The 15,524-nt window shown below is 43.9% G+C and overlaps 3 pseudogenes; all 3 read left to right on the forward strand.

The window, feature by feature from the left end:
• The first annotated feature begins 6,069 nt into the window (after positions 1-6,069).
• LOC143949294 (5S ribosomal RNA) lies at positions 6,070-6,188 on the forward strand (annotated as a pseudogene).
• Positions 6,189-13,257: 7,069 nt separating this feature from the next.
• LOC143952323 (5S ribosomal RNA) lies at positions 13,258-13,376 on the forward strand (annotated as a pseudogene).
• Positions 13,377-13,474: 98 nt separating this feature from the next.
• On the forward strand, positions 13,475-13,593 carry LOC143949879 (5S ribosomal RNA; annotated as a pseudogene).
• Positions 13,594-15,524: the final 1,931 nt, after the last annotated feature.

Genomic DNA, 15,524 nt, shown 5'->3' on the forward strand with positions numbered 1-15,524 from the left:
GGCCATCCCTTGAAGCTTAGCGCTTTGCATACCCAGGACGTTCTTCTGTATAATCTAGCCTAACTGTATACGTTAGCCTGTCTTTTCTACACATTAGCCTCTCTGTATCAACTAGCCGGTCCTCTGTATACACTAGTCCGTCTGTATACACTAGACCGGCTTGGTTACACAGACTTGCTAGTGTATACAGACGTACTAGTGTATACAGAGGACCGGCTAGTATATACAGAGAGGCTAATGTGTACAAAAGACAGAATATACAGAAGATCGTCTGGGGAATTCAGTGAGGCTAGTGTATGCAGAGAGGCTGGGACACCGAGACTATTGTAAAAAGAAGGCAGGCTAGTGTATATAGATTAGGAGCACGTGTATACAGAAGACAGAGAGGCTAGTCTATATAGAGAGGCTGGTGTACACAGAGGGATTAATGTATACAGAAAGGCTAGCGTGTAAAGAAGACAGGACTTTATATATTTGCTAATGCAACTACTTCTGAATCATGTAAAACGTTACAGTGCTTTTTTCATTCTTTGGTGCTGTTAAAAGGTCAGTGGTGTGTTGTCAGTGGTGATATCAATCAGTTAATGTGGAGAACTACAAATTTACAAAATAGAGCAAAAGAGTGCTAAGTTTATTTTGTTAAGTTATTGATTGATAGACGTTAAGTAATTGGCGTTATTGGTTTGGCAGTACATGGTTTATTTTGTTCTGGTAGCACGGAGAAGTCTGATATTAGATGAGTGATCTGCACATATCGCTTACTATTGCAGAGAGATACCAGCTAAATGTTAATATCTTAATATGTGCTGCGTGTAAGGTAGAAATAAGACGGTTTTGTGTGAGTTGGTTTACCAGGATTTAGAGATAGTAATGTGTTTATTCTACTAATAAATATAGCAAAATAACTCAGATTAATATTGAGACAGTATATACAGGTCCGGTTTAAGTGGAAATACACGAAATAACAGCAACGACGTGTGTAGGTTTTTATCAATCGGGTTCATTACGTGTCTTTAATCATGTAGTGAATATACCCCAAATATAGCATAAAGTATATAGCATAAGGATGAGAAAGGATAATAACAGGCAGAGGATGACATGGCAAAAAGACAAACTGCATTAGAAATGTGAATGTGAAAAAGAGATGAAATGTCAATTACTATTGGTTACTTACAGGTAACCATTAATACAGTTAGCACGGCAAAGTGTGAGCTAAGCAGCTAAATATTACTTAGAGATTAAGTATTGCAGTTGAAAAGAGATCGGAAGCGTTAGTTGCAGTAGCTTCAAAATGACTGGGAAATCATTTCATTACTTATGTTTATCCCGGTAGCACTGAGTGGACTGATATTAGATGAGTGATCGTTGTAGTACAAATTCAGTTTCCTATAGCAGAAAGATACCAGCTAAATGTGAGAAGAGCAATTAAATTGTTCACATCGGTAGCATTGTATTACTCTTAATATGTGCAGCGTGTAAAGAAGCAATAAGATGGTTTTGTATTATCCTAAAATTAGCAGTATACGTAATAAAGGTGAGTAGGTAAACCTGGATTTAGACATAGCAAACTCTAGCAAAATTAGAAAGGATAATATTGAGATACAGATCGAGTTTAGTGTAAATACACAAAATATCTAGCTTACCTTTACATGGTTCAATAGAGCGTTGCAAAGTAATACCAAGGCAGAATGTCGGAATAGCAATTAGTTGAGATGATTGCTGTTATCATGAAATATCAGCAATGACGTGACTAGGTTTCTATCGTTTTTCAGGATCCTTACAACACGTTTAAGGATGAGAAAGTATAATAACTGGCAATATATGACATCGCAAAGAGTCAAATTGCATTAGAGATGTGAGATAGACATGACATGTCAATCCCCATTGGTTACTTACATGTAACTATTAATACAGTTAACGCGGCTACATACAGCAAAGTGTGAGCTAAGCAGCTACATTATTTAAGAGTAAATTGACGTAGCTTGAAAATTCCAACGTGTAAATCGTTCCATTAATTTTGTTACGCACGAAGACGGCTTACAGTGACTGTTTTCCGTTTCTACTGATTATCGGCATAATGTATCAGTAACCTGAACATTAATAGTGATAGACATTAGGATGTATGCTTGATGTGAATGTAAAATAGTTGCATTATGTGTTTTTAAATGTAATCAATGTAATCAAACTTTATTGCTATCCTTTGCTACTGCAACCACTACTCCATTAATTTTGTTACGCACGAAGACGGCTTACACTAACTGTTTTCCGTTTCTACTGGTTATCGACATAATGTGTCAGTAACCCTGAACATTAATAGTGATAGACATAAGGATGTATGCTTGATGTGAATGTAAAATAGTTGCATTATGTGTTATTAAATGAAATCAAACTTTATTGCTATCCTTTGCTACTGCAACCACTTCTCAATCAAGCCAACCGTCCCAACTGTTTTTCTCACATTTTGCTGCTGTTAAAAAAATGTGTTTGCCAGTGTTATGTGTTACAAATGGTTATCAGTATGACAGTTAATGTGGAGAAGAAGTAATACACAAAATAGAGTCAGAAAGAGAATCCTATTGCATAGAGGTAGCGAGAGATGGTTGCATTACTCTTAATGTACAGTGTGTATAAGGTTTTAAAAAGATGGTTTTGTGTGAATTTTGCTTTAACGTAAAATTAGCTGTAGACATTATAACTATGGTTAGGTTTACAATGATTTAGAGATAGTAATCTCTATAATATAATAAGGAAAATAATATAATTAGGAAAATATTGAGGCAGTATATATAGGTCGATATAAAGTGAATACACAAAAGGGATACAGAGATAGTTGCAAAGTAATATCCTCATTAAGGCAGAATGTCGGAATAGCAATGAGATTAGATGTTTGCAATATAACACGAAATATGAGCACGGCTAAAATACAGAAAAACAGTACATAATAATAAATTTAGCAAAATAAGTCAGGATGGTGTGTCGTCAGTGGTTATATCAATGTGACAGTTGATGTGGAGAATTACAAATATGCAAAATAGAGCATTAGAATATTAGTCTATCTGTATAAACGCGGCTACATACAGCAAAATGTGAGCTAAGCAGCTACATTATTTAAGAGTAAATTGACGTAGCTTGAAAATGCCAACGTGTAAATCGTTCCATTAATTTTGTTACGCAGGAAGACGGCTTACAGTGACTATTTTCCGTTTCTACTGATTATCGGCATAATGTATGAGTAACCTGAACATTAATAGTGATAGACATAAGGATGTATGCTTGATGTGAATGTAAAATAGTTGCATTATGTGTTATTAAATGTAATCAAACTTTATTGCTATCCTTTGCTACTGCAACCACTACTACATCAAGTAAACCGTCCCACTGCTTTTCTCACATTTTGCTGCTGTTAAAAAATGTGTTGCCAGTGTTATGTGTTACAAATGGTTATCAGTGTGACAGTTAATGTGGAGAAGAAGTAATACACAAAATAGAGTCAGAAAGAGAATCCTATTGCATAGAGGTAGCGAGAGATGGTTGCATTACTCATTAAGTGCAGTGTGTAAAAGGTTTTAAAAAGATGGTTTTGTGTGAATTTTACTTTAACGTAAAATTAGCTGTAGACATTATAAGTATGGTTAGGTTTACAATGATTTAGAGATAGAAATCTCTATAATATAATAAGGAAAATAATATAATTAGGAAAATATTAAGGCAGTATATATAGGTCGAGATAAAGAGAATACACAAAAGGGATCAAGGGATAGTTGCAAAGTAATATCCTCATTAAGGCAGAATGTCGGAATAGCAATGAGATTAGATGGTTGCAACATAACACGAAATATGAGCACGGCTAAAATACAGAAAAACAGTACATAATTTAAGAGTACAGTAGAATATAGTATACATTATTTAAGATTAAATTGACTTAGTTTGAAAAAATCTAAGTTTAAATCGTCTAGTAAATCGTTGAGTAAATCGTAAATTTATCAGATAAATTAACTCTGAGATTATGATTAATTTCGCGGTCCTTTTCCACTGGTATAATCATAATGTAATATCAGTAATTGCTATCAGTAAATGTTAAAATTGTAAGACGGTTTACATTAGGATGTGGATTTGATATGGATTTAAAAGCGTTAAATTAATTTTCTGAAGCATATGGCAGAAAGACGGCTTGCTGCGGTAAAAAGAAATGTTTTGTCACTGTGTTTTAACTGTGACAGTTAAGGTGGAGAAAAAGAAGTAATACAGAAAATAGAGTCAAACAGTGGAAAAGTTTATTTGCTTGTGTCATGACAGCTGATACTGGTTGAGCAATAAAACTGTTTTATTAAGATATAAGACTAGTTTTACTCTCTACATATATGCTTTTCAGAGAGTTGTATAATATAGGCATAATATAGGCGACCAATAGGACATTTAAATGGCTTAATGTTGCAGGGAGGAAGTATCGCTGTTTCAACGAGAAGAGATTGAAAGCTTAGCTTGAGAATGGCCGAAAATAGTTGCGTTAGTCTAAATTTAAAGGATATGCCGGTACCATTATTACAATCCTAGTGCAGAGAGATACTCAGTTAATGTCAAAGATACTCGGTTAATGTCAGAAAAGCAATAAAACTGTTTACATCGTTAGCGAGCGATATTTACATTACTCTTAGTATGTGCAGCATGTCTGGTAGCAAATGGATGGTTTTGTAAACATTTTGCATTACCGTACAATTAGCGGTAGACCTCATCGAAGTGAAAAGATTTAACCGGATTTTGATATAGTATTTCTAATAATAAATAAAGCAAAATAAGTCAGGATTGGTGTGTCGTCAGTGGTTATATCAATGTGACAGTTGATGTGGAGAATTACAAATTTGCAAAATAGAGCATTAGAACATTAGTCTCTCTGTATAAACTAGCATCTCTGTATACACCAGCCTGTCTTCTGTACCCACTAGACTCGCTGTATACACTACCCAGCCTTCTGTATACACTGTCAGCTTTGATGTATAGCCTTTATACACTAGTTTCTCTATATGCACTGTCCTTTCTGTATACACTCGACCCTCTCTATACACTAACCTCTCTATATACACTAACATCTTTGTATATACTAGTCTCTCTTTAAACTATCCTCTCTGTGTACCCCAGCCTCACTGTTTACTCTAGCATCTCTGTAGACTCAAGCCTATCTGCATACATGAGTCTATATTCTGTATTCACGAGCCTTTCTTCTGTATGCTGTAGTCTTCTATATATACCAGCTTCTCTGTACACCCTTGCATCTCTGTAAACACTGTGTAAACTAGCCAGTCTTATGTATACACTCAGCGACTGTGTACACTAGACTCTCTGAATACATTAAACCCTCTGTATACCACAGCCTGTCTTCTGTATACACTAGACTGTAAAAACTAGCTAGAATACACCAGCCTGTCTTCTGTACCCACTAGACTCTCTGTATACACTACCCAGTCTTCTGTATACACTGTCAGCTTTGATGTATACCCAAGCCTGTTTTCTGTATACACTAGTTTCTCTATATGCACTGTCCTTTCTGTATACACTCGACCCTCTCTACACTAACCTCTCTATATACACTAACATCTTTGTATATACTAGCCTCTCTTTAAACTAGCCTCTCTGTGTACCCCAGCCTCACTGTTTACTCTAGCATCTCTGTATACTCAAGCCTATCTGCATACACAAGTCTGTATTCTGTATTCACTAGCCTTTCTTCTGTATGCTGTAGTCTTCTATATATACCAGCTTCTCTGTACACCCTTGCATCTCTGTAAACACTGTGTAAACTAGCCAGTCTTTTGTATACACTGTATACACTAGACTCTCTGAGTACACTAAACCCTCTGTATACCACAGCCTGTCTTCTGTATACACTAGACTGTAAAAACTAGCTAGAAAACACCAGCCTGTCTTCTGTACCCACTAGACTCTCTGTATACACTACCCTGTCTTCTATATATATACTAGCTTCTGTGTACACCCATGCATCTCTGTTTCGCTTGTTTCCCAAGATGACCATGTTGGCGTTTGTCAAGATGGTTGAGAGTGCCCGAAGATATCGCCTATGGCCCCATCACCTTGAAAGTGCCCGATCTTGTCTGATCTCGGAGGCTAAGCATTGTCGGGCCTGATTAGTAACTGGATGGAAGACCGACTGGGAATACCAGGTGCCGTATGCTTATTTCTTGATCATACATCACGGGACACAGGAGCTTCATTACATAGTGGGTTATATAGGCACCTCTGGTGATTGGACACTGGTTAACCCCCAATTAAGGAGAATTCCTCCCTTATATAACCCCTATATAACCCCTCCCATATGGCAGGCACCTCAGTTTTTTCGCCAATGTCTATGGTGGTTGGTCACGTAAAACATGTGCTATGAAGAAAACTCTGTGCAGGTCCCTGCGGGGGCCTAAGGGCTACAACAAACCGGATCCATATCTCGGGCCGATATTTTGACTCCCAATATGATATGGTACCCGGGCTTCGTCATCCAAAGAAAAGAGGTTTTACCTGTAAGTCCTCTCCTATTGGAAGACTGGGCTCTGGGAAAACCAGACTTGGTGTACTATTTACATAGTGGCACGAGAGTTTCTGGCAGAGTCTTTTACACGGTCCAGGTAGGAAGTCCTTCTGAGAAGGAACCCCAAAAAAAACCTGAAGGTTGGCACAACTCTGCCCGCTGTGATGGGGGAAGGCTGGAATCTGTCTGTTTTCAGCAATTCCTGCGGCGAGGACAGGTAAGGGAAGTTAATCCTATATAAATTATATTATGGATTTCTTCATTGAGTAGTTGTATGTCTTACCTGTTTTCCACCACTAGAGGGAGTAAGAGCAGCTTGATGTATACTTACACGCCTTTCAGATACACACGCTCAGTGAAGCCTGGTTCTCCCAGATGACTCACGTCTCCACTGCAATCTCTGCCACAATGAAGGTAATACAGGGGTCCCACGTAGTCTGGGGGTCCCACGCAGCTCCGATGGTGATTCCCTTCCCCCCTGGATACCGGTGGTCCTCGTGCATGCGTGCATGCGTGCAGAGCATGCTCCCGTGCTAATGGATGAGGGGGAGTGTGGTCGCGAGCCATGCACGTCGGTGTGCACGGCGCTGTACTGTGCAGGCGCCAGGCGGCAGTTTTAAAAGGCCCAGAGCGTCAGGGGGCTGTAAGTGGAGACACAGGAGCTGTGGGCAGTAAGCATCCCAAGGGATTGGATCCAGGCAAATCTAAGACACCTACTCAGCATCAGGTTGTGCAGTTTAAGCATATATATTTATTGTGAGACTTTAAGCACAACAGTGATTGCCCTTTGTACTAGTACCTCTGCTTTGTAGCTTAGGACTATGTCTCCTCGTAAGAGGGTCTCAGGGGGAGGTAACAAGGGCACTGGTAGGGGTAGATCCCCTCCCTCTGCTGAGATTCCTCTTTCAGATGACACTTCTGACAATGAGGAGAGATCCCTATCTTGGGACAGGGATCTTGAGCAGTTGGATGAATCGGAGGAGATCCTCCAAAGCGCTCAGAAAACAGGTGCAGTATTATACTGAATTGGTGAATACCACATTCAGAATGCCTGCTGCTGAGATCACTACGTCCTCTGTTTCTTCCCTGGGAGTCAGGAAAATCACACAGACTGCCTTTTCCTTTCCAATTCATCCCTTAACCACTTGGGATCCGCGCTATTGCCGAATGACGGCATTAGCGCGGACCTAGATTGCCGGGACTACGTCTATTGACGTCGTCCCGGTTACGAGCGGCCTGCGCGCCCCCTGAGGGGCGCGCGCGGCGCGCTCTGTGATCGGCGAGTCCGTGAGACTCGCCTGATCACCGATCCGTGTAAGGGGTCGATCCCGACCCCTTATCACGTGATCAGCTGTCAGCCAATGACAGCTGATCATGTGATAAAACGGAGCCGGTAATCGGCTAGTATTCCTCCTCGCGCTGACAGCGCGAGGAGAAAAAAAAAAAGCCGATCGCCGGCGGCCGTGTTCGGGACATCAGTCCCGATCACGGCCAACAATTCAAGCGGACACCTGCCCCCTGCCAGTGCCCACCTGCCACCCGCAGTGCCATCCTGAAATAAAGTAAGTGCCCCCCTGTCAGTGCCACCCAGCAGTGCCCATAGTGCCCACAGTGCCACCCAGCAGTGCCCACAGTGCCACCCAGCAGTGCCCACAGTGCCACCCACAGTGCCACCCAGCAGTGCCACCCACAGTGCCACCCAAAATCTGCCTCAAAGGTGCTGCACCCCAGTGCCGCCCATCAGTGCCCAGCAGTGCCGCCCATCAGTGCCCAGCAGTGCCGCCCATCAGTGCCCAGCAGTGCCACCTATCAGAGCCACCTATCAGTGCCACCTATCAGTGCCCATCAGTCCCATCTATCTGTGGTACCTATCAGTACCCATCCGTGCCACCCATCCGTGCCACTTATCCGTGCCACCCATCCGTGCCATCTTATCTGTGCCCATCTTTGCCCATCAGTGCCGCCTTATCTGTGCCCATCGGTGCCGCCTTATCTGTGCCTATTAGTGCTGCCTTAACTATGCCTATCAGTGCCCACCAGTGCAGCCTATCAGTGCCCACCAATGCAGCCCATCAGTGCCCACCAATGCAGCCCATCAGTGCCCACCAATGCAGCCTATCAGTGCCGCCTAATCAGCGCACTTCAATGAAGGAGAAAAATTACCCGTTTGCAAAATTTTATAACAAACTATTAAAACATGATTTTTTTTTTTTTTTTTTTTTGCATCTTTTTTGTTTGTTTAGCAAAAAATAAAACTCCGAGCTGTAACTAAATACCACCAAAAGAAAGCTCTATTTGTGGGAAAAAAAATGATAAAAATTTCATTTGGGTACAGTGTTGTATGACCGCGCAATTGTCACTCAAAGTGCATCAGCGCTGAAAGCTGAAAATTGGTCTGGGACTGAGGGGGGTTTAAGTGCCCAGCAAGCAAGTGGTTAATGGATAAATTGTTGTATGAGGATTGGGAACATCCTGATAAACTGTTTACTCCTCCTAAAAGGTTTTCTATGCTTTATCCTCTGGAGGAAAGTTTCACCAAGAAATGGGGGGTCCCATCTGTCGATACGGCTGTTTTTTGCGTGAATAGAAACCTGACCTGTCCTTTGGATAATGCTCAGGTATTTAAAGATCCAACTGATAAGAAGCTGGAAACATTATTGAAAGCCTCCTTTTCCATGACTGGCGCTGTAGTGCAACCTACAGTCGCAGCTGTGGAGTTGTGTCAGTTCCTCAAGGAACAGGTTAAGCAGATGCTTGGCCTCCTTCCCAGTGAGGAAGTGGAGAATTATGCAGAAATACCTCAAATTCTGTGTTTCATGATTGATGCGATTTTGGATTCTGTCCAACAAGCATCTCGCTTGTCTCTCCTGTTGGTACACATGCGAAGGGCCCTATGGCTAAAGAATTGGGCAGCTGAGCTATCATGCAAGAAGCATTTGCTTGGGTTCCCGTTTAAAGGGGAACATTTGTTTGGAGAAGAATTAGACAAATTCATCCAAAAAATTTCAGGGGGTAAATCTACTCTCCTTCAAGTCAAAACGTCCATCATTTAGGCGTTCTCTCTCTCCCGGAGCATCAAGCTCTAAGCAGTGGCGACGGCCTTCTCAACCCCCCTCTACAGGAAAGGCTCAAGGCTGGGCCCAGGGGCAGAAGAAATCCTAGGGGCGAAAGCCTGCCAAGCAGAGCCCAAAAGCTTCCTTGTGAAGGGGCGCCCCCGCTTGGCCGAGTGGGAGGAAGGCTCCTGCAGTTTGTGGAAGCCTGGCGGGATGAGATCCGGGACAAGTGGGTGGTCTCTTCGGTATCTCTGGGCTACAAGCTGGAGTTTCAGGAGATTCCACCTTCTCGCTTTCTGAGGTCAAGGATCCCCAGGGACCCAGTAAAGCAAAGACCGCTATTTCTGGCCTTAGATCACTTAGATCAAGGATCCCAGGGGGTGATAGTAGAAGTGGACCCAAAAGAACAGGGTTCAGGGTTTTACTCGCATCTCTTCACTGTTCCAAAGCCAAATGGAAGTGTCAGACCTATCCTGGATCTGAAGGATCTGAACTGGTTTTTACGCATCCGGTCCTTCCGAATGCAGTCAATTCGCTCTGTGGTCTCCTTCCTGCAAGGGGGAGAGTTTATGGCATCAATAGACATCAAGGATGCATATCTCCATGTGCCAATTTTTCCCGCACACCAAAAGTATCTAAGGTTCGCGGTAGAGCTACGCCATTTTCAATTTGTGGCCTTGCCGTTCGGGCTCGCGATGGCCCCTCGAGTCTTCACAAAGATTCTGGACCCTCTCTTGGCAAACCTAAGAGCTCAGGGTATAGCCGTCATGGCTTATCTAGATGATTTGCTTCTCATAGAGAAAACAGTAGCGCTCCTGAACCACAGTGTTACCAGAACGCTAGAACACCTGGAACGCCTAGGTTGGATTATAAACCTAGAAAAGTCGTCCCTACAGCCTGCTACCGGGTTAGAATACCTGGGTATGGTTATCGACACCGCTCAGGGCAAGGTGTTTCTACCAAGGCCGAAAGCCTTGGCTATTGGGGATCTGGTGCGCCTAATTCTGGGTAGAAGATCTTCCCCCGTTCGGTTGTGCATGACACTGTTAGGGAAAATGGTCGCCTCCTTCGAGGCAGTTCCATTCGCCCAGTTCCACTCAAGGCCTCTGCAAAGATGCATCCTTGCGGCTTGGAAAAGGAAGCCCCAGTCCTTGGATCTTCCTATGCGTCAATCCCCAGGGACACGCAAGAGTCTTGTCTGGTGGTTACAAACCGAGAATTTGCTGAAAAGCAAAACTTTTCTTCCTCTTCCATGGAAGATTATTACGACAGATGCCAGACTGACAGGCTGGGGAGCAGTGTTGGAGGAGACATGCTCGCAGGGGAAATGGTCTGCGATCGAGAAGCTATTGCCCATAAATGTCTTGGAGATCCGGGCAGTTTATATGGCTCTCATAAACTGGTCTTTCAGACTACGGGGTCTCCCTGTTCGGGTTCAGTCCAACAATGCCACAGCAGGATTGGGAACATCCCGATAAACTGTTTGCTCCTAGTAAAAGGTTTTCTATGCTTTATCCTCTGGTGGAAAGTTTCACCAAGTAATGGGGGGTCCCATCTGTCGATACGGCTGTTTCTTGCGTGAATAGAAACCTGACCTGTCCTTTGAATAATGCTCAGGTATTTAAAGATCCAACTGATAAGAAGCTGGAAACATTATTAAAAGCCTCCTTTTCCTTGACTGGCGCTGTAGTGCAACCTACAGTCGCAGCTGTGGGGTTGTGTCAGTTCCTCAAGGAACAGGTTAAGCAGATGCTTGGCCTCCTTCCCAGTGAGGAAGTGGAGAATTATGCAGAAATACCTCAAATTCTGTGTTTTATGATTGATGCGATTTTGGATTCTGTCCAACAAGCATCTCGTTTGTCTCTCCTGTTGGTACACATGCGAAGGGCCCTATGGCTAAAGAATTGGGCAGCTGAGCTATCATGCAAGAAGCATTTGATTGGGTTCCCGTTTAAAGGGGAACATTTGTTTGGAGAAGAATTAGACAAATTCGTCCAAAAAATTTCAGGGGGTAAATCTACTCTCCTTCCAGTCAAAACGTCCATCATTTAGGCATTCTCTCTCTCCCGGAGCATCAAGCTCTAAGCAATGGCGATGGCCTTCTCAACCCCCCTCTCGCGGTAGAGCTACGCCATTTTCAATTTGTGGCCTTGCCGTTCGGGCTCGCGACGGCCCCTCGAGTCTTCACAAAGATTCTGGACCCTCTCTTGGCAAACCTAAGAGCTCAGGGTATAGCCGTCATGGCTTATCTAGATGATTTGCTTCTCATAGAGAAAACAGTAGCGCTCCTGAACCACAGTGTTACCAGAACGCTAGAACACCTGGAACGCCTAGGTTGGATTATAAACCTAGAAAAGTCGTCCCTACAGCCTGCTACCGGGTTAGAATACCTGGGTATGGTTATCGACACCGCTCAGGGCAAGGTGTTTCTACCAAGGCTGAAAGCCTTGGCTATTGGAGATCTGGTGCGCCTAATTCTGGGTAGAAGATCTTCCCCTGTTCGGTTGTGCGTGACACTGTTAGGGAAAATGGTCGCCTCCTTCGAGGCAGTTCCATTCGCCCAGTTCCACTCAAGGCCTCTGCAAAGATGCATCCTTGCGGCTTGGAACAGGAAGCCCCAGTCTTTGGATCTTCCTATGCGTCAATCCCCAGGGACACGCAAGAGTCTCGTCTGGTGGTTACAAACCGAGAATTTGCTGAAAAGCAAAACTTTTCTTCCTCTTCTATGGAAGATTATTACGACAGATGCCAGACTGACAGGCTGGGGAGCAGTGTTGGAGGAGACGTGCTCGCAGGGGAAATGGTCTGCGATCGAGAAGCTATTGCCCATAAATGTCTTGGAGATCCGGGCAGTTTATATGGCTCTCATAAACTGGTCTTTCACACTACGGGGTCTCCCTGTTCGGGTTCAGTCTGACAATGCCACAGCAGTGGCCTATATCAATCACCAGGGCGGTACCATGAGTCTGGTTGCGCAAAAAGAGGTGAATCGCATACTTGTCTGGGCAGGAAAGGCATGTTCCATGCCTTTCTGCAGTCTTCATTCCAGGAGTGGAAAATTGGCAGGCGGATTTTCTGAGCCGCCAGCAGTTGTGCCCAGGAGAATGGGCTCTGCACCCCGACATGTTTTGGAACATATGTCGCAGGTGGGCTACTCAAGACGTAGATCTGTTTGCGTCCAGGTTCAACAGAAAACTAGACAAATTTGTGTCAAGGACAAGAGATACACTCGCTCAGGGGTCGGATGCTCTGACAGTTCCCTAGGATCAGTACAATTTGATTTATGCCTTTCCCCCGTGTCCCATCCCATTATAGAGATGGGAGACCGCCTGGGATTTCACAATGCCATCGTTTTTTTTTAAAGTTGTTGGTATTGACTTATTTTTTTTACTTGTTTCCCAAGGTGACCATGTTGGCGTTTGTCAAGAGGGTTGAAAGTGCCTGAAGAGATCGCTTACAGCAGCAACACCCTGAAAGAGCCCTATCTGTTCTCATCTCTGGGGCTAAGAAGGGTTGGGCCTAGTTAGTACCTGGATAGGAGATGGCGTTGGAATACCAGGTGCCGTATTCTTCTTTTTATGTTGTTGACATTGACCTGTTTTTTTCGCTTGTATCTCAAGGTGACTATCTTGGCATTTGTCAAGAGGGTTGAGAGTGCCCAAAGAGATTGCCTATGGGCACATAACCCTGAAAGCGCCCGATCTCCTCTGATCTCAGAGGCTAAACAGGGTTGGGCCTTGCTAGTACCTGGATTGGAGACCACCTGGGAATACTAGGTGCTGTAGACTTCTTCTTATGTTGTTGGCGTTGACTTGTTTTTTTTGTTTGTTTCCCAAGGTGACCATCTTGGCGTTTGTCAAGAGGGTTGAAAGTGCCTGAAGAGATCGCCTACGGCCCCATCACCTTGAAAGTGCCCGATCTTGTCTGATCTCGGAGGCTAAGCATTGTCGGGCCTGATTAGTAACTGGATGGAAAACCGACTGGGAATACCAGGTGCCGTATGCTTATTTTTATGTTGTTGGCGTTGACCTGTTTTTTTTCACTTGTTTCCCAAGGTGACCATCTTGGCATTTGTCAAGAGGGTTGAGCGTGCACAAAGAAATTGCTTACGGGCACAACACCCTGAAAGCGCCCAAACTCATCTGGACTCAGAGGCTAAGCAGGGTTGGGCCTGGTTTGTACCTAGATGGGAGACCGCCTGCGTTTTCCAGATGCCGCACGCTTCTTTTTATGTTGTTGGTGTTGACCTGTTTTTTTTGCTTTTTTCCCAAAGTGATCATCTTGGCATTTGTCAAGAGGGTTGAGAGTGCCTAAAGAGATTGCTTACAGCCGCATCACCCTGAAAGCACCCTATCTCTTCTGATCTCGGAGGCTAAGAAGGGTGGGGCCTTGTTAGTTCTTGAATGGGAGACGGCCTTGGAATACCAGGTGCTGTATTCTTCTTTTTATGTTGTTGGCGTTGACCTGTTTTTTTTCCGCTTGTTTCCCAGGATGACTATCTTGGCATTTTTCAAGAGGGCTGTGAGTGCCCAAAGAGATTGCCTATGGGCACATCACCCTGAAAGCACCCAATCTCCTCTAATCTCAGAGGCTAGAAAGGGTCGCGCCTTGTTAATACCTGGATGGGAGACCGCCTGGGAATACTAGGTGCTGTAGACTTGTTTTTATGTTGTTGGCGTTGACTTGTTTTTTTTGTTTGTTTCCCAAGGTGACCATCTTGGCGTTTGTCAAGAGGGTTGAGCGTGCCTGAAAAAATCTACTATGGCCGCATCACCCTGAAAGAGCCCAATCTCACTTGATCTCAGAGGCTTAGCAGGGTTGGGACCTGGTTAGTACCTGGATGGGAGACCGCCTGGGATCTCTCGATGCCATAGGTATTTTTTTTAAGTTGTTGGCATTGACTTATTTTTTTTGCTTGTTTCCCAAGGTGACCATCTTGGCGTTTGTCAAGAGGGTTGAAAGTGCCTGAAGAGATTGCCTACGGGCACATGACCCTGAAAGCACCCGATCTCGTTTGATGTTGGAGGCTAAGAAGAGTCGGGCCTCGTTAGTACCTGGATGGAAGACCGCCTGGGAATACCAGGTGTCGTAGGCTTCTTTTTATGTTGTTGGCGTTGACCTGTTTTTCTTTTCGCTTGTTTCCCAAGATGACCATCTTGGTGTTTGTCAAGAGGGTTGAGAGTGCCTGAAGAGATTGCCTGAAGAGATTGCCTGAAGAGATTGCCTGAAGAGATTGCCTGAAGAGATTGCCTATGGCCACATCACTCTGAAAGCACCCAATATCGTCTGGTCTTGGAGGCTAAGAAGAGTCAGGCCTGGTTAGTACCTGGATGGGAGACCAGTTATTGTAGGCATCTTTTTATGTTGTTGACGCTAATTCATTTTTTTTTTTTTTTGCTTGTTTCCCAAGGTGACCATCTTGGCATTTGTCAAGAGGGTTGAGAGTGCCCAAAGAGATCGCTTACAGCAGCATCACCCTGAAAGAGCCCTATCTCTTCTCATCTCTGAGGCTAAGAATGGTTGGGCCTAGTTAGTACCTGGATGGGAGATGGCGTTGGAATACCAGGTGCCGTAGTCTTATTTTTATGTTGTTGACATTGGTCTGTTTTTTTTTTCGCTTGTTTCCCAAGGTGACCATTTTAGCATCTGTCAAGAGTTTTGAGTATGTCCCGAAGCATTTGCTTAAGGCCACATCACCCTGAAAGAGCCCGATCTCAGAGGCTCAGCAGGGTCAGGGTCAGATGGGAGACCGCCAGGGTCTATGTTGTTGGCGTTGACCTGTTTTTTTTCACTTGTTTTCCAAGATGACCATCTTGGCATTTGTCAAGAGGGTTGAGAGTGTCTGAATAGAACACCTATGGCCACATCACCCTGAAAGCGCACAATCTCATCTGATCTCGGAGGCCTAGCAGTGTACGGCCTGGTTAATACCTGCA

This window comes from Lithobates pipiens, unplaced genomic scaffold (assembly GCF_037356315.1).
Source record: "Lithobates pipiens isolate NorthernLeopardFrog02 unplaced genomic scaffold, aLitPip1_a1.2 Scaffold_10, whole genome shotgun sequence".
Lineage (NCBI taxonomy): Eukaryota > Metazoa > Chordata > Amphibia > Anura > Ranidae > Lithobates > Lithobates pipiens.